Consider the following 23635-nt stretch of genomic DNA (forward strand, 5'->3'; position numbering starts at 1 on the left):
CCGAGGGCACTGCCATCACCGTGTATGGTGGTCAAAAGAAGGACATCCCTCTTGTCCTTGTACTTGACCACAAGCAGGTGGTCACTACTATGGGTTCTGCTGTCACCCCTTCTGAGCATCTGCCCAAGTAGCGTTTTTGGGGGGGCCTCTGAATTTTGCGGACAGTCCCGGAGGTTGCGGTACCTCATGCAGAGAGGGATTTGAAGAGTGGGATATTGGTATAAAAGTTATCGGTGTAGAGGTGATAACCTTTATCCAGATGTGTGCACCAAATCCCACACAATTTTCCTACTCACACCTAGCACAAGGGGACACTCAGGGGGTTCAATCCTGGTGTCCTTTTCGTAAACTCTAAACCTGTGGGTGTACCCTGAGGTACTCTCACAGTTTGTAGAGTTTGATTCTGTACCTTGCCCTCTTGTTGGGCAGGTACTGACAGAATCTGAGCCTTCCCTTAAAATGAACTAAGGACTCATCCACACAGATGTTACTTTGGGGCACATACAATTCAGCAAACTTTTTGTTGCAGTGTTTGATGACCGGCCGAACTTTGAACAGACAGTCAAAGTAGGGGTCATCTTGTGCGGGACACTGTGCATTATCGGTATAATGCAGGAATTTGTGGATGGCCTCAAAAAGCGTCCGGGCCATGACCATTCGGAACACTGGAGTGTTATATAAAATATCAACACTCCAATATTGCAGATGTTCTGGCTTCTTCAGGATCCCCATATGAAGGACCAGGCCTAGAGATGAGAGACTTTGCCTTTTTTTGGATCGAGTCGGGTTTCGAACGCAATCGGCCGATTATCGTGAAAAGTCGAAGGCCGACTGAAACACGAAACCCACTGCAAGTCAATGGGGAACCAAGGTCGGCAGGGAGTGGAGGACAGGAAACACACCTACAGTGCCCATTTTAATGCCAAAAACATTAATTCTTATTACTTAAGCTTGTCAACCTTAATTTACTTTATAATAGTTAGGCATTGAAAATTTTGGATTATTTGGCTAATGTTGTGGGGGGGGTAGGGCTGGCTCCAGATTTTCATGGGCCCTGGGCCAAAGAGTGTCACTGGGCTCCTTTAACACATGCCACAATTCATGATCCTCTGATACGGCAGAGAAATAGCGGTATAGTACAATGAAAAATACTTCACTTCTTACATCTCATGACTGATATCCATTTTAAATTCTCCAATAGCTCCAAAAACGAACAGTATATTACTCCATACAGTATTATGGCCACCGCATAGTGCGCTATACAGAGTAATGAGGCCCATATATTTCTCCATACAGAATCATTGGTCCCATATAATGTTTGAAACAGTATATGATGAGCTCCACATAATGCTACAGTATATGTTGGTCCCCATGGATGAAGCTCCACTGTCTTATGGGCCCAAATAATGCTCCATATATAATGGGCCCCATTTCTAATGCTCCAGTGTATAATGGGCCCTGTAAGTGCTGCTCCAGTGTCTGATGTCCACCTTTGGAATGCTCCAGTGTATGGTGGGCCTCATATCATTCTCCAGAGTATAGTGCTCCCCAAAAATTGCTGTCCCAACATTGAAAACAATTAAATAAGTCTCCTCGCTAGGGAATCCCTGTACTAGTCTGGACTCCTCGTCGTCCCCATTCTTCCATCTCACTGCACTTGGACTGTTTAGACAGAGGGCATACAGACGTGATGTCATTGCGCTCTCTGACCAGAATGTCACTATCAGGAAACGCGGAGGACGTCACGACGGTGGAGCAGGGAGAGGCAAGTATTTCAACTTTGCAAGTGCTGTGATCCTGAGCAAGCAGGGGGGCCCACTCGTTGGCGACTGCACTGGTACACTGGAGGTAAGTTAGGGCAGTCTGTGAAGTGAAGGGGAAGTGTATGGACGTGAGAAGGGGAGCTGGAGGATGAGCAAAGTTAAGGCTCACTCCTAGCTGGAGCGCATGGTCCGGATTCCAGTCTCCGAATTTGTAGGGACACTGACGGTCCTGCAGCAGAAACCGGAGGAAGTAGCAGCTGTAAGTGCTCTGTTCCCAACTAAGGCTTGGAGGCCCCAGCAGCGACGTGTGTGAGCCAGAAGGAAAAGGCTATGGCTGCCTGCCATACGAGAAAGTTCCAAAAGAGAGTCAACTGGGGAAACTTCAGTGAACTCAGTACTGCAAGTACCTCAGATAAGCGCTAGAACGGAGGCCACACTACCTATCTGCAGAGAGAGAATTCCAAATTTGCTTCCAGGCTGACCAACTCCTCCATCTGTACTCTGGGTCCTAGACGGCACTTACCAAGTACAGGTAAAGGAACTGCACGACTGTGTCTGTCATCTTTCTCCTGTGCCTGGTGCATGGCTCTGCTACATCCTGCACTGCACACATCTACCAATTCTTTCATCTGCCCTGCGACTATGGCCCTACCTGTGCAGGGCTTCTACATCTTAGCTGCACCACAACATCTGTCCTAGAGAAGCGACGCTGCAAAGCGGGTCAATCTGAAACCACAGGTGGCGTCACGTATCATTCACCTATAAACATTATTCACCCCTTTGCATGGACGCCCAGGGCCATGGAACGGGTCATCACCACCAATGTGACACATCCCTCTGAGACACCGGCCCGGTACCGATTAACCCCACTGCCCTGGCTGGCCACCCACACTCCATGTCAGATTCATCTTGGACTGGGGAATTCACGATTTGACTTGATAACCCAGGCATGGTATGATAGATAGAGCTACATGGACTAATGTGAAGTGTGGCCTGCTGCATCATTCACTTTTGGTGGGGGTGAAGGACACAAGGAAAGGGGTTCTTCCTGACCAGGAGCCAGCACTTGACGACTCAGTGCTTGCATTTTTTGAAACTTCAGAAGAGGAGGGCATATTTGCTGGAGTCTGTTTCGGCAATGTAAGCCAAAACCAGTTCCTGATGCTCCGGCTTTAAAAGCGGTTAACCTACTCCCAGAAAAGGTAACCTTCCAGGCGTTCCGGAGCCAGACCATAACGCAGGCTCAACTCCTCCTGCCTGAGCTGCTATTGTGCTTTTGCAACTACCAGAAGATTCACCACCACCATCAGCACCAGATGGCCCCCCCAACGCCCACATCCGCAGCCTCTTCCACCAAACTTTAAAATTTTGCAGAAAATGAACCCAAAATAACATCGGATATATGGTACTGTATCAGAAGCATACAGCTCTATACAGTCAAAGGATAATTGTCAATCTCCCTATATATTCCATCAGTCACACAGATGCTCACAGGCTCAGTATGGATTAGACAAGAATATAAAAAGTAGAAAAAGTGTACAGCATCATCAGATAGCAGGTATATATAGTATAGTTTAAACATTCTAAATCTCCGTAGATATTTCAGGAGGCAGACACAGACGCTCTCAGGCTCAGTATGGATTACAACACAGTATAAAAAGCCATAAAACGGTAATGGATCTGAAGAGTACAGCTGTACACAGTGCAGGGGTCATTGTTGTCAATCTCAGGATTTATTTCCACAGTCAGAAAATAACTCTCACTTGGTCAGTTTGGATTAGAACAGAATATAAAAAGCAGGAAATGGGTACTGTATCACAAGCGTACAGCTGTATACACTAGTGTTGTGGTAATTTTTATATGTACATCTAAATTGCAGGAGTAACCCACAGACTGTCACACGCTCAGGATGGATCACACCACAATCTAACAAGAAGATCCGCAAGAAATAATCACATGTGGGACAATGTTCCAGGTGTCAATGATACACTTAGAGTGGTGGGTGGAGGAGGACTTCCTGGCAGAAAGGGTACAGTATCACCAGATACCAGGTATATATAGCATAGTTTAAACATTAAAAATGTACGTCTCTATATCAGGAGTAGTGTTGAGCCTCCCCGCTAGTGTTCAAGTTCGTTTTGGCTCGTCGAACAGGAGGCAAGTTCGTCGACCACCATCAAACACCATTGAAAACAATGGCAGGCAAACACAAACACATACTAACACATAGAAAACAATTACAAAACACCTTAAAAGATGTCCCAAAGCAGACAAAATGCTCAGAATGCAAAAATATCATATGGAAAAGGGCAACTACTGTACATATAGAAAAGAGGTGGAGGAGTAAAAGGAGGAGGAGGAGGAGACACAGATATAGGCATGTCATGCCCTTATGAAGTCAAGAAAGGCTGGAATAAAAATGTAAAATACAAAAAAAAAATAAAAATCTGAAATCGAAGATGATCATATTCCGTCGGTCTTCCCACCATAAATTATGCCAACTGCCGATCGGGCGGCGTTATTTCCACGAACCTCCGAACAGCGTCCATGAAGGCAAAGTGCTTAGTTTCCGGGGGCGGTATGGTTGTAACGCTGAATCTTAAAGGAAAGTCCAGAAGGGCACCACCAGGATTGGAGCCTGCGGCTTAATTCGACTCCACCCGGGAAACCTCAACCATGCCGGCTACAGAAAAGATGGACAGATTGCAAGCTTTATCGATTCAGTGGGTGGTGGTGGATGTCCGTTTTTAGCTGTGCTAGCGATTTGTCAGCTTAATTCCGTTAACGGACGAGACCCCGGCATGCCCCCGCGGTACGCGTCAAGCTTACTAGAGGGACACGCGAGGCTCTGGCACGCGGGATCGAGCAATAACGGGTCTGTCATGCCCTTACATGTCTGGGGCTGCATGCGCGCCACACTGAAAGGACCAGCTTTTGTCGCTTACACGTGCAGATAACCCGCTGAACACTGTTGGTGATGGGGATCTGAGATTCCAATTCTTCCCCGCGAACGAAGATTTCCCAGTAAGTGCAGGTCAACCGGAATTAGGCCTAACCGGCATTCCAGAAAGAAAGGAAAAATTAAGTGTCCAAACCACAGGTGCTGTAGCTTGCTTAACAGCTGGGCTCCTTATGCTGAGTAGCACACAGTTCTTACATAAACAGGCGGCATAGCTTGGTTCACGGGTGGGCAACTCTGCTGAGTAGCAGACAGTGCTTACATAAACAGGCGGCATAGCGAGGTTCACAGGTGGGCTCCTCTGCTGAGCAGTATACACCGGTACTAGTCCCAAAGTATTCACTGGGCTGAAATGAGTTAAAAATGGTTCTTACATAAACAGGCGGCACAGCTTGGTTCACGAGTGGGCTCCTCTGATGAGTAGCAGACACAGTTACTAGGCCCAAAGTATTAACTGGGCTAAATGCAGTCAAAAACTGGTTCTTTCATAAATAGGCGGCATAGCTAGGTTCACTGGTGGGCTCCTCTGCTGAGTAGCAGACAGTGCTACAAGGCCCTAAAGGATTTTCTGGACAAGATGGACAAGATGCGGTAAAAAATTATTAGAAACACACACGGTGTAGCTCCTTGACAGGTGTACTACACCGCTTGCTACCACACACCGCTACTATGCCATGAAACAGTCTATTAACAATGAAAACCATTATTAATGTGAAAATGAAGTTACGCTTTTGGTGAGCGAACCATTCTCAAACGGAACCTCGAACAGCCGAATTTTAAGCAAAGTGTTCGAGTTCGACGAATGGCTCAAACACCGCCAAAAACAGCTGGAATTTTAACTTGGCGAACAGGTCGACTCGAACACCGCTCATCTCTAATCAGGAGGCAGACTCAGATGTTCTCAGGCCCAGTATGGATTGTACAAGATTGTAGAAAGTTGAGAAAGGGTACAGTATCACCGGATAACAGGTATATATAGCATAGTTTAAACATTAAAAACCTATGTCTATATATCAGGAGGCAGACTCAGACGGTCTCAGGCCCAGCATGGATTCGACGTGATTGTAGAAAGTTGAGAAAGGGTACAGTATCACTGGATAGCAGGTATATATAGCATAGTTTAAACATTAAAAATCTGCGTGTGTATTTCCGGAGTTTGACAAAGACACTCACAGCCTCAGTATGGCTTAGACAAGAATCTAAAAAGTAGAAAAAGGGTTATGTATTCGAAGCGTACACCTGTATACACTGTTGGGGTATTTTTCAATCTTCATATATTTCAGTCTCAGTAAGACAGTCCAGACTCTCCGCAAGATGAAACGAGATGATACAAGTACAGACGGAAAGTCGAGTGATTGCAGAAATTTGGGAATTACTAATCACGGGAAAAACTCCCAGGAGAATTCTCAGAGGCGATGCTGACCCTCAATTACTTTGTGGAGACAGCGAATACTGTTCTTGTGAAGAAAGGTTTGCTGTATCGCAGTACCGTGGAAACCATCACTGTTACTCATCTCCATCAAATTGTGATCACAGGGAGAGATGTAGACATTGTCAGTGAGGACAATGTCTACATCTCTCCCTATCATGATCTGTCAGGTAACTTTGGAGTGCAAAAGACACAAGCCACAGAATCATAGAATCGTAGAGTTGGAAGGGACTTTCTGGGCCATCTGGTCCAACCCCTTGCTCAAAGCAGGATTCGCTAAATCATCCCAGTCAGATGTCTGTCCAGCCTCTGTTTGAAGACTTCCATTGAAGGAGAACTCACCACTTCTCGTGGCAGCTTGTTCCACTCATTGATCACTCTAACTGTCAAAAAGTTTTTTCTAATATCTAATCTCTGTCTCCTCCCATTCAGTTTCATCCCATTGCTTCTAGTCTTTCCTTGTGCAAATGAGAATAAAGTTGATCCTTCTACAATGTGACAGCCCTTGAGATATTTGTAGACAGCTATTAAGTCTCCTCTCAGTCTTCTCTTTTGCAAACTAAACATTCCCAAATCCTGCAACCTTTCCTCATAAGACAGGGTTTGCAGACCGGTCACCATTCTGGTCGCTCTTTTCTGAACTTGCTCCAGTTTGTTGATGTTTTTTTAAAATGTGGTGCCCAAAACTGGACACAATATTCCAGATGAGGTCTGACCAAAGAGGAGTAGAGGGAAATAATGACTTCACGTGATCTAGACTGTATGCTTCTGTTAATACATCCTAGAATTGCATTTGCATTTTTTGCTGCTGCATCACACTGTTGACTCATATTCAGTCTGTGATCTATTAGTATACCCAAGTCTTTTTCACATGTGCTGTTGCTTAGCCCTATTCCTCCCATTCTGTATATGCTTTTTTCACTTTTATTGCCCAGATGTAGTACTTTGCATTTTTCCCTGTTAAAAACCATTCTGTTAGTTGCTGCCCGCTTCTTCAGTTTATTTATATCTTTTTGAATCCTCTCTCTCTCTTCATTAGTATTAGCTATCCCTCCTAGCTTTGTGTCATCAGCAAATTTCATCAGTTTACCCTCAATTCCTTCATCTAAATCGTTGATAAAGTTGTTGAACAATACAGGGCCCAGGACAGAGCCCTGTGGTACCCCACTTGAGACATTCTTCCAACTGGATGTGCAGCCATTTACGACCACTCTTTGGGTCCGATCACTAAGCCAGTTATGAATCCACCTAACAGTTGCCTTGTCCATTCCATACTTAGTCATTTTTTCAATAAGAATTGTATGAGATACTTTGTCAAATGCTTTGCTGAAGTCAAGATATACTATATCTACAGCATTTCCTTGATCCACCCAATCAGTGATTCCGTCATAGAAGAAAATTAAGTTAGTCTGACATGACTTATTAGTTACAAACCCATGCTGACTCTGTTTAATCACTTTATTCTTATCCAGGTACTGACATACATGTTGTTTAATAATTTGTTCAAAGATCTTTCCTGGTATAGAAGTCAGACTCACTGGCCTATAGTTGCCTGGGTCCACCTTCTTCCCCTTTTTGAAGATAGGAACAACATTTGCTCTTCTCCAGTCTTCTGGGACTTCTCCTGTTCTCCAAGAATTTTCAAAGATTATGGAGAGGGGTTCAAAAATTTCTTCTGCTATCTCCTTCAGTACTCTGGGGGTTAATTCATCTGGAGGACGTAGACGATTCTATTGGATTGGCATGAGAGGACACATTCAAAAATGTGGACATGAATGTCACACGTCTGTGAGTCGGAAAACCATGAAAGCTGATGATAAACCACCACTGCATCTCATTATGAGTCGACGTCCATAACAAAGAGAAGCCATTGATCATCTGAAGATAGAGCCCAGCAGGACAGGGCATAGCTACGTCTTATCCATCATCTATCATTTCACCAAATTTGTATTGGCAGTCCCAGTGAAGTATTTAACAGGCCAGACTACACAGTGGTGGAGCAGGGAGAGGTAAGTATTGCAAGTGCTGGTGCCCTGAGCAAGGAGGGGGGGCCCCCACTCGTGGCCGCGGTACTGGCACAGGGCCCCTCGTAGTATGCCGGTGTGTCTGACGGCGGGTGTGCACCCCCATCATCAGAGCCACTTGATTGTACTATGAGGGGCCCTGTGCCAGTGCCGTTGCCCAAGAGTGGGCCCACCCACCTGTCGAGGGCAACGGCACTCGCACGGGTGCATGCGCCAAGTGGTGACCCCAGCCCTGTGGGGGGAGGCAGCCCAGTTAGGGAGGTGGAAAAAATGGCATATGTTGATGTTGGACATTCAGCAGCTGCAAATGGAGTAATTGGAGAAGTCCGCGGAAGAGGAGGACAAAAGCGAGCCATTTTTCTGGCAACCTACGTGTCAGCTGGGGAGGGTGGGACAAAATCCTTTGAAACCCATGCATGGTTCATTTTAATGAAGGTTAGATCTTCAACATTTTGGGTCGACAGACGGGTCCTTTTATCTGTCAGGATTGATCCAGCAGCACTGAAGACTCTTTCAGATAACACACTAGCAGCAGGGCAAGCGAGCTCCTGTAAGGCATATTGTGCCAATTCAGGCCAGGTGTCAAGTTTACTGTCCCAATAGTCAAAGAGGAATGACCGGTGAGGGAGAACATCGATATGGGAGAAGTAGTTTGTAACCATAGTTGACAACTGCTGTCTCCTGTCACTTTCAATCGATGCAGTATTACCCGTCGTGTGAGCGGGACTTGAAAAATCAGTCCACAACATGGTCATGAAACCCCTGTGTCCAACGCCACTTCGGCTGTGTGCACCACGAACACCTCTTCCATGTTGCCCCCTACGGCTCTTGGGAGAAACATCACCGCCGCTGTGTGCTGGGAATGCCTCAAACAAACGGTTTACCAAAGTTGCTTGTTTGTTAGCCAATATTAGCTCTAGGTTCTCCTGTGGCATGATGTTTTGGAATTTGCCTTTATAGCAAGGATCCAGGATGCTGGCCAACCAGTAGTCGTCATCGTTCATCATTTTGGCAATGCGGGGGTCCCTTTTTAGGATCTGCAAGGCATAATCAGATATGTGGGCCAATGTTCCAGGTGTCAATGATGCACTGCGAGTGCTGGGTGGAGGAGCACTTTCTGGCAAATCAACATCCCTCCAGTCACGCACAAACCCTGTACCTGATCTTGCCAAGCCAACATTTTTTCTTGCCCCCTGAGAAGCATCCTCCTCCCCAAAATAATCATCCCCATCATCCTCCTCTTTCTTTCTTCCTCCACCTCGTCCACGAGACTTCCCTGAGCAGACAATGGCTGACTGTCATCAAGGCTTCCCTCCTCCTCTTCCTCCTCGGCTGCAGACGCCTGCTCCTTTATGTGCGTCAAAGTTTGCATAAGCAGGCACATAAGTGGGATGCTCATGCTTATGATGGCGTTGTCTGCGCTTACCAGCCATGTGCATTCCTCAAAAAACACTGAAGGACTTTACAGAGGTTTTTCAGCTTCGACCACTGCAAACCAGGCAACTCCATGTCAAACTGCCTGACCGTGTATCCTCCCACAAATGAATTACTGCCTGCCTCTGTTCGCAAAGCCTCTGAACCATGTGCAGGGTGGAGTTCCACCTTGTTGCAACGTCGATAATTAGACGGTGCTTGGGAAGGTGGAGCAATTGCTGCAGCTTCTGCATACGATTGGAGTATACCTGCGACCGGTGGATGTGCGAGCACAGTCTTCGCACCTTATGGAGCAGGGCTGTTAACTCCGGATAATTATTGAGGAAGCACTGCACCACCAGGTTCAAGGTGTGAGCCAGGCAAGGTATGTGTCTGAGTTTTGAAAGGGCTATGGCTGCCACAAAACTCCGGCCGTTATTACTAACTACCTTGCCTGCCAAAAGATGTAGACTGCCCAGCCATGACTCAGTTTGTCGCTGAAAGTAGTCGGCCAGTACCTCCGCGGTGTGTCTGTTGTCGCCCAAACACATCATCTTCAACACAGCCTGCTGACCCTTACCACTAGCTGTTCGATAGTGGGACGCCTCGTGTGCAACACTGGCAGCTGCGGATGGAGTGCCCATGCGACTGCGCTCTGTGGACGAGCTTTCGCTTCTGTAGGAGGAGGAGGGTCAAACGCCTGCAGCCAACTGTTTCCTATACCATGGGCTAGGCAGCACTGTCCCACCGTTGCTGTCCCCTGTGGACCCTGCATCCACCACATTAACCCAGTGTGCAGTGATGGACACGTAACGGCCCTGGCCATGCCTACTGGACCATGCATCTGTTGTGAGGTGCACCTTTCCACTCACTGATTGCTTGAGTGCATGGACAATGCGGACTTTCACGTGCACGTGGAGGGCTGGGATGGCTTTTCGCGAAAAGAAGTGCCGATTGGGTAGGTCATAGCGTGGTACTGCGCAGGCCATGAGCTCGCGGAAAGCTTTGCTTTCAACCAACTGGTAGAGCATCATCTCTAACGAGATTAGTTTGGCAATGTGGGCGTTCAAAGCCAGTGTACGCGGATGAGAGGATGAGTACTTTCTTGTCCTACTCAGAGTCTCTGGTAGGGTGAGCTGGACTTGAGAGCTGCATATGGTGGAACTAGCAGTGGACATGGCGGACTGAAAAAGGGTTGGTGATGGTGTTGGTTGTGTTGCTGATGGCCTAGATTCAGTCTTTCGTAGCAATAACATTGTGATTCCATGACTGCTTTGCCCTTGCGACGACACCTCGACATTTGCTGCTGGTGGTGTGCTAACCGGTGGGCTTACAGTGGGGGAAGTGTTGCTGACTACCTTCATTCGGAGCAGGTGCACATGTGGTACGTGAGGTTTGGTAGTCCGTCCACGCTTGCAAGTGCATGGTGGTTAAATGTCTAAGCATGCAACTGGTATTCAAATTTCTCAGATTTTTTCCCTCGGCTAAAGGTCTTTGCACACTTCTTACAGATGATCAGGCAAAGGTTATTAGGATTTTTTTCAAAAAAGTGCCACACTACACTCTTCCTGCTATGGAAGACATTTTGAGGCCTTGCACGCTGTGCTAATTTGACCGTCTGGCCAAGCTGTCCTGCAACTCTTTTGGTTTTTGTAACACGTTTTTGGACTGCTACGGTCCTGCCAGATAACAGCTGTTGCGAAGTCGTTGCCTGCTGCGGATCCGCCTCCTCCTCTTCTGAGCTATTGGCAGCGGCACCCTCTTCCCCCAATGGATGCCAATTTGGGTCAACAACTGGGTCATCCATCACCTCCTCTTCAATTTCATGTGCACCTTCCTCTGTGTCACCGTGTAAGGTGGTATAGTATGCGGGAAGGGGCACCTGAGTTTCATCAGGGTCTGATTCTGCCTCAGTACACTGCGAGGACAATGTAGTGCTCTGAGTGAATGCACCAGCAGAAAAATCTAGCAGTGGCTGTGCATCAGTGCACTCCATGTCAGATTCATCTTGGACTGGGGAATTCACGATTTGACTTGATAACCCAGGCATGGTATGTGAAAAGAGCTCCATGGAGTAATCTGTAGTGTGGCCTGCCGCATCCTTCACTTTTGGTAGGGGTGAAGGACACAAGGAAAGGTGTTGTTCCTGACCAGGAGCCTCCACTGACGACTCAGTGCTTTTATTTTTTGAAACTTCAGAAGAGGAGGTGAGAGAGCTGGAGGCTGTGTCAGCAATGTAAGCCAAAACTTGTTCCTGAAGCTCCAGCTTTAAAAGCAGTTTACCTACTCCCAGAAAAGGGAGCCTTCGAGGCCTTGTGGAGCCAGACGATGACGCAGGCTCAACACCTCCTGCCTTAGGTGCTATTGTGCTTTTGGCACTACCAACAGATGCACCACCAACACCACCATCAGGACCAGCTGGCAACCCCTGCCCACTTCCACGGCCTCTTCCACCAAACTTCCTCATTTTTGTGAAAATGTACCCAAAATACCACCAGCTATATGGTACTGTAAAACAAGGTAGAACGTGTTTATAGTATTGGTGAGAATTTGAATCTCACTAGAGATTTGAGGATGCTGAACTAGTATCTCAGGCCCAGTAGAGATTACACCTCAATGTAACAGGCTGAAATTGGATGGTGTATGACAAGGTGGAGGGTGTATATAGTATTGGTGAGAATTTGAATCTCACTAGAGATTGGAGGATGCTGAACTAGTATCTCAGGCCCAGTAGAGATTACACCTCAATGTAACAGGCTGAAATTGGATGGTGTATGACAAGGTGGAGGGTGTATATAGTATTGGTGAGAATTTGAATCTCACTAGAGATTTGAGGATGCTGAACTAGTATCTCAGGCCCAGTAGAGATTACACCTCAATGTAACAGGCTGAAATTGCATGGTGTATGACAAGGTGGAGGGTGTATATAGTATTGGTGAGAATTTGAATCTCACTAGAGATTTGAGGACACTTAACTATTGTCTCAGGCCCAGTACCGATTACACCTCAATGTAACAGGCTGAAATTGGATGGTGTATGACAAGGTGGAGGGTGTATATAGTATTGGTGAGAATTTGAATCTCACTAGAGATTTAGGAGGCTGAAAATGATGCTCTCAGTCCAAGTATGGACGCAGGGAGCCTAATAAGCAGGACTGCTGCACACAAAAGGGTGGAAAAATGAACGCTTGGTAACTGTGCAGAAAAGAGGAAGAAAAGTATTTTTGCTTTTAAAAAAGCAGTTTGCACAGCAGTGTGCAAACAGCAATGCAGCTATCAGGGAGCCTTATAAGGCAGCCTAATAACCAACAGAGCTGATGCACAAAAATATAGCCTCCCATGTCACTGCACACAAACTCTTGTGTTGTAAGTGGAAATCGCTAACAGCAGAAGCATTTGGTTCTTTGTCCCTGCCTAATGCTCTCCCTTATTCTGAATCAGCAGCAGCAACCTCTCCCTAATGCTAAGATCGGCAGAAGTAAGATGGCGGTCGGCGTGCATGCCCTTTTATAGCCCCTGTGATGCCACACAAAGCCTGTCAATCACTTGCATGCCCTTCTCAAAGATGGTGGTGACCGATGCCTATGTCATCGCCTTGCCCACAGTGTGCATCCTCCATCATTGGCTGAAAAAGGGCGCTGAAGCATCATTTGAAACGCGACTTTGGCGCTCTGGTCGACGTCACGCTATGGTCGGGTTTTGTTTCATGAAACCCGACTTCAGCGAAAGTCGCCGACTTTTGAATTTGACCGACCCATTTCTCTCAACTCTGACCAGGCCCCAAAACTGCATCATTTTAATTGTGTCTACAGGAGACCAGTTAGAAAATGATGAATGCGGATTTTGTTCCAAAAATTGAAGAGCGTAAACAAAATCCTCAAAGAAAAAGACTTTGAAAAAGTCTATTTCTGTGAGGCTGGTGGTGTCAAACTTGATTCCTGATTCTGCCACAAAATCAGGAATCAGTGGCTCATAATATTCGGGGGGCGAGGTCCATACGGGGTCCGAAATGGGGTGCGCTGGCTCAGCTGCGGGAATGGTAGACACTGCCTCATCTTCTGACCTGGGGTGTCTGCGTGGCAGTTCCGCAGGACCCATGGAGGAAGATGAGATGGAAGAGGAAGAGGATGAGGATGAAGGATTTGAAATGTATAGAAATGTGGGATCCTCTCCCTCGCTATCAGTGGCGGAGGCAAGGAAAAATATGCCTCCTCCAATGAATAGCGCTGCTGGGACAAACGTGATGAGCAGGACATTTTTTTTTAGTATGGTGCTTATGTGTACTTTATTGATAACTGTATGTGTGGTGGGGATGGTGATTGGTGTAAACTATTTTGAAAAGAAAACGCTAAAAGAAAAAAACAAATAGGGAGAAAAAATGCCTGTGGAACAAACAGTCTAAAACAGCAAGCCCAAGCTCTGATAAGTGAACTGCATCACTTATCAAAATTCGGTGGCTGCTGGATGTGCGCACGGAGATGGCAAAAATAAAAGTGTCTAAAACAGTCACTTATCAAAGTTGGCTGCAGCTGTATGTGCGTACGGGGGTGGTGCAAAAGGGGGTGAAAAAAAAGGAAAACGGCTGGCTCGAGCTCTGATAAGTCAACTGTGTCACTTATCAAAGCTTGGCGACTGCGGAATGTGTGCACGGAGATAGCGAAAATCAAAGTGTCTAAAACAGCAGGCCCTAGCTCATGAACTGTTTCACTTATCAAAGTTCGATGGCAGCTGTATGTGCACAAGGGGGTGGTGCAAGGGGGTGAAAAAAAGGAAAATAGCAGGCACAAGCTCTGATAAGTGAACTGCGTCACTTATCAAAGTTTGGCGGCTGTGGGATGTGTGTATGGAGGTGGCACAAAGGGAGCTGAGAAAAAAAGCAAGCACGAGTGTTGATCGGTGAACTGCGTCACCAATCAACGCTCGGTGGCTACGCAAAGGTGGGGGGGTAAAAAGAGGGGGAAGGGGGGTGGATGAAGAGAGATCGGGCAGGGATCAGGGATCAACAGTTAGGGTTGTAGTCAGGTGGCACAAAGGGGGGGTAAAAAAATGGAAAACGGAAGGCACAAGCTGTGATAAGTGAACTGCATTACTTATCACAGTTTGGCAACTGCGGGATGTGTGTACAGAATTGACGCACAGGGGGCTGAGAAAAAAAAGCGAGCACGAGTGTTGATCGGTGAACTGCGTCACCAATCAACGCTCGATGGCTGCACAAAGTGGGTGGAAGGGGGTAAATAGAGGGTGAAGGGGGGATGGGGGATAGAGGTGGATGAAGAGAGATCGGGCAGGGATCAGGGATAACACTTACAGTTGTAGTGTCTCTTCTTTTTTCTTTCTTCTGTCTTCTTTCTTCAGCAGGGATTGTGGTGTTACAGGCTGCTGTGGCACCACAATACCCAACACAGGAGAAGATCTGGCTGTGTGACAGCTCTACAGGAATCAACTACAGTGAGGACCCCTCCAGAGCAGTCAAACAGGTCACAGGCAGGTTAGAGACAGGTCACAGAGTGGCCATACCGCTGTTGTGACCTGTCATTGGTGGGATCGAATGATCACATCGATCCCACCAATGACTGCTGGCCCTAGTGACCATGGCAACTGCCTAGGATCACTCCAAACCTAGGCGGGTCACAGCCAGGTCACCAACAGGGCACAGAGCGGTCACAATCTGAGTGGCTGAAACAATGAGAAAGGCTGCGATTGGATGTTCAGATTTGAACAGCAAATCACAGCGCTCGGGAGGGCAGGATCCGAGCCCAAGATGCCGACACCATCTTCCCTAAGGTAAGATGGCGTCGGAATTTTAATGCGATTACCGCAGGTATCGCATTAAAGGGGATGATGTGCCATCCCGTCCATGATTATACAGGCTCGGGTCAGCTGGACGGGATAAATACATCAGATGTCAGAAAGGAGTTAAAGAAATGATGCATGGTTTTGTAAATATTTTAAAAATATGAATCTGAAAATTGTGATATACATTTGTATTCAGCCCCCTGTAGTCTCATACCCCTAAATAAAATACTGAAGTACCAATTGCCTCCCAAAGTCACATTAGAAAATCGAGTCTTCCTGTGTGTAGTTTATTCTCAGTATATCTCAAACTGTTCTGTGAAAGCCTCAGAGGTTTGTTTGAGAACATCATAAACACCAAGGAACACACTAGAAATGTCAGGGATAAACTTGTAGAGAATAGTAAAGCAGGGCTGCAATATTAAAAAGATAGCCCAAGCTATAAAGATATATACAGTATAACGCTATGTATGGAGGAAAACTAACAATGCACATTACACTGAAAGCACCATTTCCATCATGAAACAGGGTGGTGGCAGCACCAAACTGTGGGGTTGTTTTTCTTCAGCAGGGACAGGGAAGCTTGTCAGAGTTGATGGGAACATGGATGAAGCAAAATACAGGGCAGTCCTGAAGGAAAAGGAATCAGAAAGGAAAACTTGTTTGAGGCTGCAAAACACTTGAGACTGAGCATTTGTTTGAATGACTCAGTCAAAATCCATGCCTAATTCCCAATTTGAATCTGTGGAAAGACTTTAAAATTGCACATATACTTCCCATAGTCTCACAGAGGTAGAGCTAGTTTGCAAAGAAGAATGAGCAACAATGTTATCCTTTAGATGTGCAAAGCTAGTAGAGATATACCCCAAAACACATACAGTAGTAACTGCAGAAAAAGGTGGCCCTACAAAGTATTGGCTCTGGGAACCTAACTACAAATGCACATCACAACGATGAGATTTATATTTTTAAAATATTCAGAAAACTATGAACGCTATCTTTTAATATATATACATCACATAAAATCCCAATAAAATACATTTAAGTTTGTAGGAGTAACATGAAAAAATGTGGAAAAGTTCATGGGATACGAATACCTTTCAAGGCACTGTATCTACACACACGGACAAAATTGTTGGTACCTGTCACGCTTGCACACGGGTATATCTGACAAACAACACAGCATATAAATACAATGGGATGGACAAAAGGAGAGGAAGGCCATTACGATTGGGAGCAGGGAATGGATCACCTCCTGACACTAACCTGTGGCTGTCCCTCAGCTTCTCTAATTCCCTATGCAGGTACTTTTCCCCATCATGTGCCTAGTCCTTGACTCTCACCTCTACTAACCCTGGCTAGTGCATTGGCTAGCAAGAATACTAGCATTACCACTGCAGATGATAATACACAGGGAAAGAGACAAACAAGGGACAGACAAAAAGGAAAATACACAGCTCAGAGGCTCAGTATAATAAAAGGAAAATACTCAGCTCCTCCAAATCAGTAGTATAAATGGCAACAGGATAACAGAACTCCCTGAGCAGCAACACCATCATCACAAGCAAGCTCCACCTAGCTGGTCTGCATAGAAGAAAACTCTATAACCGACGATCAGCTAAAGGGTCATGTGACTATTTAAAGGGACCAGCCTAAAAAAACTGCAATCAAAAGACTAGCATTACATTTTGCTGGTCCAAAGAAAAAAAATAACATTTACATTTCAGCAAACCCAGAGCTGCCACGAATCCCTTAAGAATTTGTGACAGTACCCTTCTGTTAACCCCTTTATGACATGGCGATTTTCCATATTTTCTTCCCCTTCTTACAATAGTTATAACTTTTTGTTTATTTTTTTGTCAACATAACAGTATGAGGTCTAATTTTTGCCAGACAAGTTTTACTTTGGAGTTGTACTATTCATTCCATCACACAGTGTATTGGAAAACAGGAAAACATTTAGGGTGTGTGCACTGTGAGAATCATGTGGGAATAGTGGATGAGGGCAGGTATATCTCGCCCAGATTCCTTTCCTATGTGGCCTAGTCTGGTCAGTATCGCACCTGCTTACTAATGAATAATGGGAGGTGGATATAAAAGGATGCCAGGTGGTTGTGTGAGTGTCTCAGCCTGGGAACACAGAGAGCCTGTCTGTGTGAGAGACACACGCGAGTGGAAGCAGTGCCCACTGCAACTGTGGTTTGGCTGGATGGGAGAAGCCCGCCAGTTGGTAGTTAGGTTGTCCATTGTTTAGTTAGTGCCGGACAGGCAAGGATTTGTTTTATGTTTTATTTCCTTTTGCATTGCTTTCACCGTTAATAAACCTGACCCAGGGTCAGTTATACACGAATCCCAGCTCTGCGCCTGAGTTTAATGCTGAACGCACGTGACCTTTGACCCCAGCAAAGGCGATCCCGGAGTGTTTTATCACATTGTGGTGGAGAACGCGGGCATCACGTTGCAAGCATGAGCATGGAGGACGTGGTGAAAGCGCTGGTACAGTCCACCGCCGTCCAGCAAGAAGCTAATCGGGTGATGATGGCCCAGCTGAAGGAGTTGGTGGACATGACAGTTACCGATCGTTCGCTTCTCCAGCAGGTGGCGCAGCGCTTGGCAAGCTTACCTGAGCTTAACCTGGAAGCCGAGTCGAGAGTGATTCACGTGAGTCGGTACTGGCAGAAAATGACGCCTGATGATGACGTCGAGGCATACCTGACCACGTTTGAACGGACGGCGGTGCGAGAAAAATGGCCGAAGGCACGATGGGCCAGCCTGATTGCCCCGTTTCTTTCCGGTGAGGCCCAAAAGGCGTATTATGACTTGGAACCTGAAGCTGCGCAGGACTTTGACAAATTGAAAGCCGAGATCTTGGCCCGGCTGGGAGTGACAACCGCTGTCCGGGCACAGAGAGTGCATCAATGGACTTATCAGCCGGATAAACCACCGCGGTCACAGATGTTCGACCTGATCCACGTGACGAAGAAGTGGCTACAACCCGAGGTGTTGACAGCGCCAGAGATAATCCAGAGAGTCGTCCTGGACAAGTACCTGAGAGCTCTACCGCCAGCCCTGAGGAAGTGGGTAAGCCATGGAAATCCTACGACGGCAGATCAACTGGTGGATCTGGTTGAACGTTACTCCGTGGCGGAATGACTCCAAGACGACGCTACCCCACCTCGTTCTTCATCATCTCCACGTGGAACCGGTAAGACTGTTCCAGGGAGATGGGGAGATGGAAAAATCCCTAAGACAGTGGGGGAGGAAAACGGGGCTGCCCGCACTGCTTGGCCGAGAGTAATGAACTATGGTCTAAGCAAGGGGCCCGTTAGGTGTTTCCGCTGCCAAGAGATGGGACATATTGCTGCGAACTGTCCGGTCACTACTGAACCCATGCAGTGCGACGTCACAGACTCTAAAAACCGCATGTCTATGGCTGCACGGGTAGTGAGTGTGAATGCTGGTCAAAAGGATGTGGAAAAACACTTGTGTGATTTAACTGTTGATGGCAAAAAGGTGGTGGCATTGTTAGACTCGGGAAGTGTGGTGACTCTGGTGAAGGCCAGTCTGGTGTCAGCCCCGACTGGACCATCAGACAAATTTTCTGTAACGTGTGTGCATGGAGACACCTGTTCGTACCTCACCACGGTCATATGCATTACTACTTCCTATGGGTCTGTGCAACATAAAGTGGGACTCGTCCCGGCATTATTGCATGATGTTATCCTGGGCCGGGATTTTCCCCACTTCTGGCAATTGTGGGAGAATCAGTTGATACCCCAGGGTAATAGTGTACATGATTCATCTCCCAGAGCGCGTGTGGGTCCCGAACCCCTGGAAGAGGTCTCCCCGGAAGACTCTGGGGAAGAGTCTGCGGGAGATGACCTGCAGTTCCCGTTTTCAGTCATGGCGGGTGATACGGAGGAGACCGGGGAAGAGGAGGAGGCCGACAGCCGTCCACCTCCCCGTTTGCCGGATTTAGAAGTTCAGAAAGATGACTTCCAAAGCGAGCAAATAAAGGATCCTACCCTTTCTCAGGCTAGGACAAATGTAAAAATGATAAATGGGGTACCCGTAGAACCTGGCTCTAGACTGGCATATCCTTACATGGTTCTGGAGAATGATTTACTCTATCAGATAGAGAAAAAGGGGGAAGATACGGTGCAACTATTAGTCGTGCCAAAACCCTACCGGCGGCAGGTGCTGGACCTGGCCCACGGACATGTGATGGGAGGTCACTTGGGAGTCCAGAAAACCACCGAAAGGATATTACACTGTTTTGTTTGGCCAGGCATGCATCACGATATTCGTGTATATTGTGAGTCTTGTCCTGACTGCCAAGCCTCTGCACCTAAGCCCCGGTTCTGTAGCCCTTTGGTACCCCTACCTATTATTGAAGTCCCGTTTGAGAGGATTGGGATGGATTTAGTTGGGCCCCTTCCACGGTCTGCACGTGGACACCAACATATCCTGGTCATCTTGGATTATGCCACTCGTTACCCGGAGGCCATCCCTTTGCGTAACACGGCCACCAAGACGATTGCCAAGGAACTGGTGCATGTGTTTAGTCGGGTCGGCATACCAAAACAGATACTCACCGACCAGGGGACCCCCTTTATGTCCAGGGTAATGAAGGAGCTCTGCCGATTGTTACAAATCGAACCGTTACGCACATCCGTGTATCACCCTCAAACAGACGGGTTGGTCGAACGGTTCAATAAAACTCTGAAGCAGATGCTGAGAAAGGTGATAGACAAGGATGGGAAGAACTGGGACTATTTACTTCCGTATTTGCTTTTTGCCATCAGGGAAGTACCCCAGTCTTCCACGGGATTCTCGCCTTTCGAGTTATTGTACGCCCGACGTCCTCGCGGACTGTTAGACGTTGCAAAAGAAACCTGGGAGGGTCAGGTCACACCGTTTAAAACAGTGATAGATCACGTCACACAAATGCAGGACCGTATTGCGGCTGTTATGCCTATCGTCAAAGAACACATGATACAGGCTCAAGGAGCCCAAAAAGGAATCTATGATAGGGGCGCCAAGATCCGTACGTTTGCACCCGGAGATAGGGTGTTGATCCTGGTCCCCACGGTGGACAGTAAGTTCCTGGCAAAGTGGCAGGGCCCCTTTGAGATTAAGGAAAGAGTTGGTGAAGTAAACTACAAAGTATACCAGGCAGGTAAACGGAAACCTGAACAGATTTATCATGTAAATCTGATAAAACCCTGGAAAGATCGGTCTGCCTTGTCAGCGGAGCTGGCCCGTCCCGTCTGCTCACATACCGTACCGGAGGTACGGGTTGCAGAGACTCTCTCGGAGCGGCAGCAGACGGAGGTCAGGCAGTTTCTACTTCACAACCAAAAGTTTTTCTCAGAAAAACCCGGGCAGACTACGCTAATGAAACATGACATTGTAACGGAACCTGGTGTCACAGTTCACGTAAAGCCCTACCGAATCCCGGAAGCGCGCCGTGAAGCCGGTTCCCGAGAAGTGAAGGCAATGTTAGAGTTAGGTGTCATTGAGGAATCGCACAGTGCTTGGTCCAGCCCGATTGTGCTAATTCCTAAACCGGACGGCACCATCCGGTTCTGCAATGACTTCAGGAAACTGAATGCGGTCTCAAAATTTGATGCCTACCCTATGCCCCGGGTCGATGAGTTAATAGATCGGTTAGGAAAAGCCCGGTATATTACGACCCTAGACCTAACAAAGGGGTATTGGCAGATCCCTCTGGCGGAGGCTGCCAGAGAAAAGACGGCATTTGCTACCCCAGAAGGTCTATTTCAGTATGTGTATATGCCGTTTGGACTGCACGGAGCACCGGCGACCTTCCAGAGACTGATGGATCGAGTCCTGAGGCCACATAGGCGGTACGCTTCGGCCTATTTGGAAGACATTGTCATTTACAGCTTGGACTGGGAGACTCATCTCCAGAAAGTACAAGCTGTGATTGACGACCTGTGGGAGGCAGGTCTAACCGCGAACCCCAAGAAATGTCACATCGGGCTAGAAGAAGCCCGGTATTTGGGGTATGTAATTGGGAGGGGTGTTGTTAAACCCCAGGTTGATAAGATTCAGGCAGTTCAGGACTGGCCGCAACCTGTCAACAAGAAGCAGGTACAAGCCTTCCTGGGGATCGCCGGCTATTATCGCCGGTTCATACCCAGTTTTGCAGCCATCGCTACCCCCCTGACGGATCTTACAAAAGGGAAAGACTCCGTCATGATTAAATGGAGTTTAGCGGCTGAAGAAGCCTTCCATAGCCTAAAACGGGCACTTTGTTCTCAGCCCGTACTGGTGACTTCGGACTTCTGCAGCGAGTTTGTGGTACAAACAGATGCCTCTGATACCGGTATCGGGGCCGTACTCTCACAAGTGAGGGACGGAGTGGAACACCCAGTCCTCTATCTCAGCAGGAAGCTGAATAAACACGAGCAAAGGTATGCAGTCGTAGAAAAAGAGTGCCTCACCATTAAGTGGGCTCTAGAGGCCCTCAAATATTACCTGGTGGGCAGAAAGTTCAGGCTGATCACTGACCATGCCCCTCTCAAGTGGATGCACTTGAACAAGGAACGGAATAGCCGGGTGACCCGGTGGTTCCTTGCCCTGCAGGCCTACACTTTTACGGTGGAGCACCGCCCAGGCGTACAGATGGGAAATGCAGATGCCCTGTCCCGAGTGCACTGTTTGGCGGGTGTCATTGCTCGACCGGAGTGGTCTGAGCAGAGGGGGGGGGGGATATGTGAGAATCATGTGGGAATAGTGGATGAGGGCAGGTATATCTCGCCCAGATTCCTTTCCTATGTGGCCTAGTCTGGTCAGTATCGCACCTGCTTACTAATGAATAATGGGAGGTGGATATAAAAGGATGCCAGGTGGTTGTGTGAGTGTCTCAGCCTGGGAATACAGAGAGCCTGTCTGTGTGAGAGACACACGTGAGTGGAAGCAGTGCCCACTGCAACTGTGGTTTGGCTGGACGGGAGAAGCCCGCCAGTTGGTAGTTAGGTTGTCCATTGTTTAGTTAGTGCCGGACAGGAAAGGATTTGTTTTATGTTTTATTTCCTTTTGCATTGCTTTCGCCGTTAATAAACCTGACCCAGGGTCAGTTATACACGAATCCCAGCTCTGCGCCTGAGTTTAATGCTGAACGCACGTGACCTTTGACCCCAGCAAAGGCGATCCCGGAGTGTTTTATCACAGCACGCATAAGCGTTTTTACAGGCAAAAACGCTTACAAGAAGCATCCCATTCATTTTAATGAATTCTGCACTTTTTGTGCATATTGATGCGTTTTTTTCCGCGAAAAAACGCATTGCGGTAAAAAATGCAGCATGCTCATTAATTTCGCAGACAAATCCGCATTTCTAACTATATTCTATGAGACTGGGGATGCTCCGGAAAATCGCATAAAAAATGAGCAAAAATCGCACGCAGAAAACGCGCGGGAAAAAAACGTGCGTTTTCTGGGAAGGAGTCCGGTTTTTAGTCAGGAATTTTCTGCATACGTGGGTACATAGCCTTAAAATTAGTTTCAATTGCAAGAAAAAAACAATTCCACATTTGTTTTTTGGGTATTTTATTTACCAGTTTCACAATATGATGAAACTGACTTGGCAATATGATTATCCATGTCAGTACACAGATGCCAAACGTGTATAGTTTTTTTTTTTATTTAAGTGGTGAAAACAATTTGGCAATTTGTAATGAAAAAATAAACTAAACAATGTTTGCTTTTGCCATTATTTTCCAAGACTTGTAACTTTTTTTTTTTCAGGATATGTGGCTATGTGATGGCTTATTTTTTGGCAAATTCAGTGGATGCTTTTATTGATACCATTTTGGGGCAGATACAATGTTTTGATCGCCTCATATTGCATTATTGCGCATGCCAAAAAACTTAATTTTGTCATTTCGATTTTTTTCTCATTATCTGTTTACCGATCAAATTAATTTACCGTAATTTATAATTTGATACATTGAACTTTTACAAAAGCAGCGACACCAAATGTGTATTTTTTATTAATGGTTTTAAAATTAACAAGGCAAAAGGGTGAGATTTAAACTTTTGTGCAGTTTTTTCATATTTTTTTAAAAAGAAAAAATAATTCACTTTTTGCTGTATTTAATTGTCCCCTTAGGAAACATCGGGTAACTAAGAGTCGCCGCGGCTCTTGGATACCCGCTGTTTATGTTGTAACCAGCGTGTGCTGGTATCTAGGGTAAACAGCGGGTATCCAAGAGCCACGCGGCTCTTA

General features: G+C 46.8%; 1 protein-coding gene across 3 annotated transcripts in view; it reads right to left on the reverse strand.

The window, feature by feature from the left end:
- The window catches only part of SLC4A9 (solute carrier family 4 member 9), a 983109-nt gene that overhangs the window by 933268 nt on the left and 26206 nt on the right, over positions 1 to 23635 (reverse strand). The window lies entirely within an intron of this gene.

The sequence above is a fragment of the Dendrobates tinctorius genome, unplaced genomic scaffold (assembly GCF_039654945.1).
Source record: "Dendrobates tinctorius isolate UK_male_01 unplaced genomic scaffold, ASM3965494v1 ptg000036l, whole genome shotgun sequence".
Classification (NCBI taxonomy): Eukaryota; Metazoa; Chordata; class Amphibia; order Anura; family Dendrobatidae; genus Dendrobates; species Dendrobates tinctorius.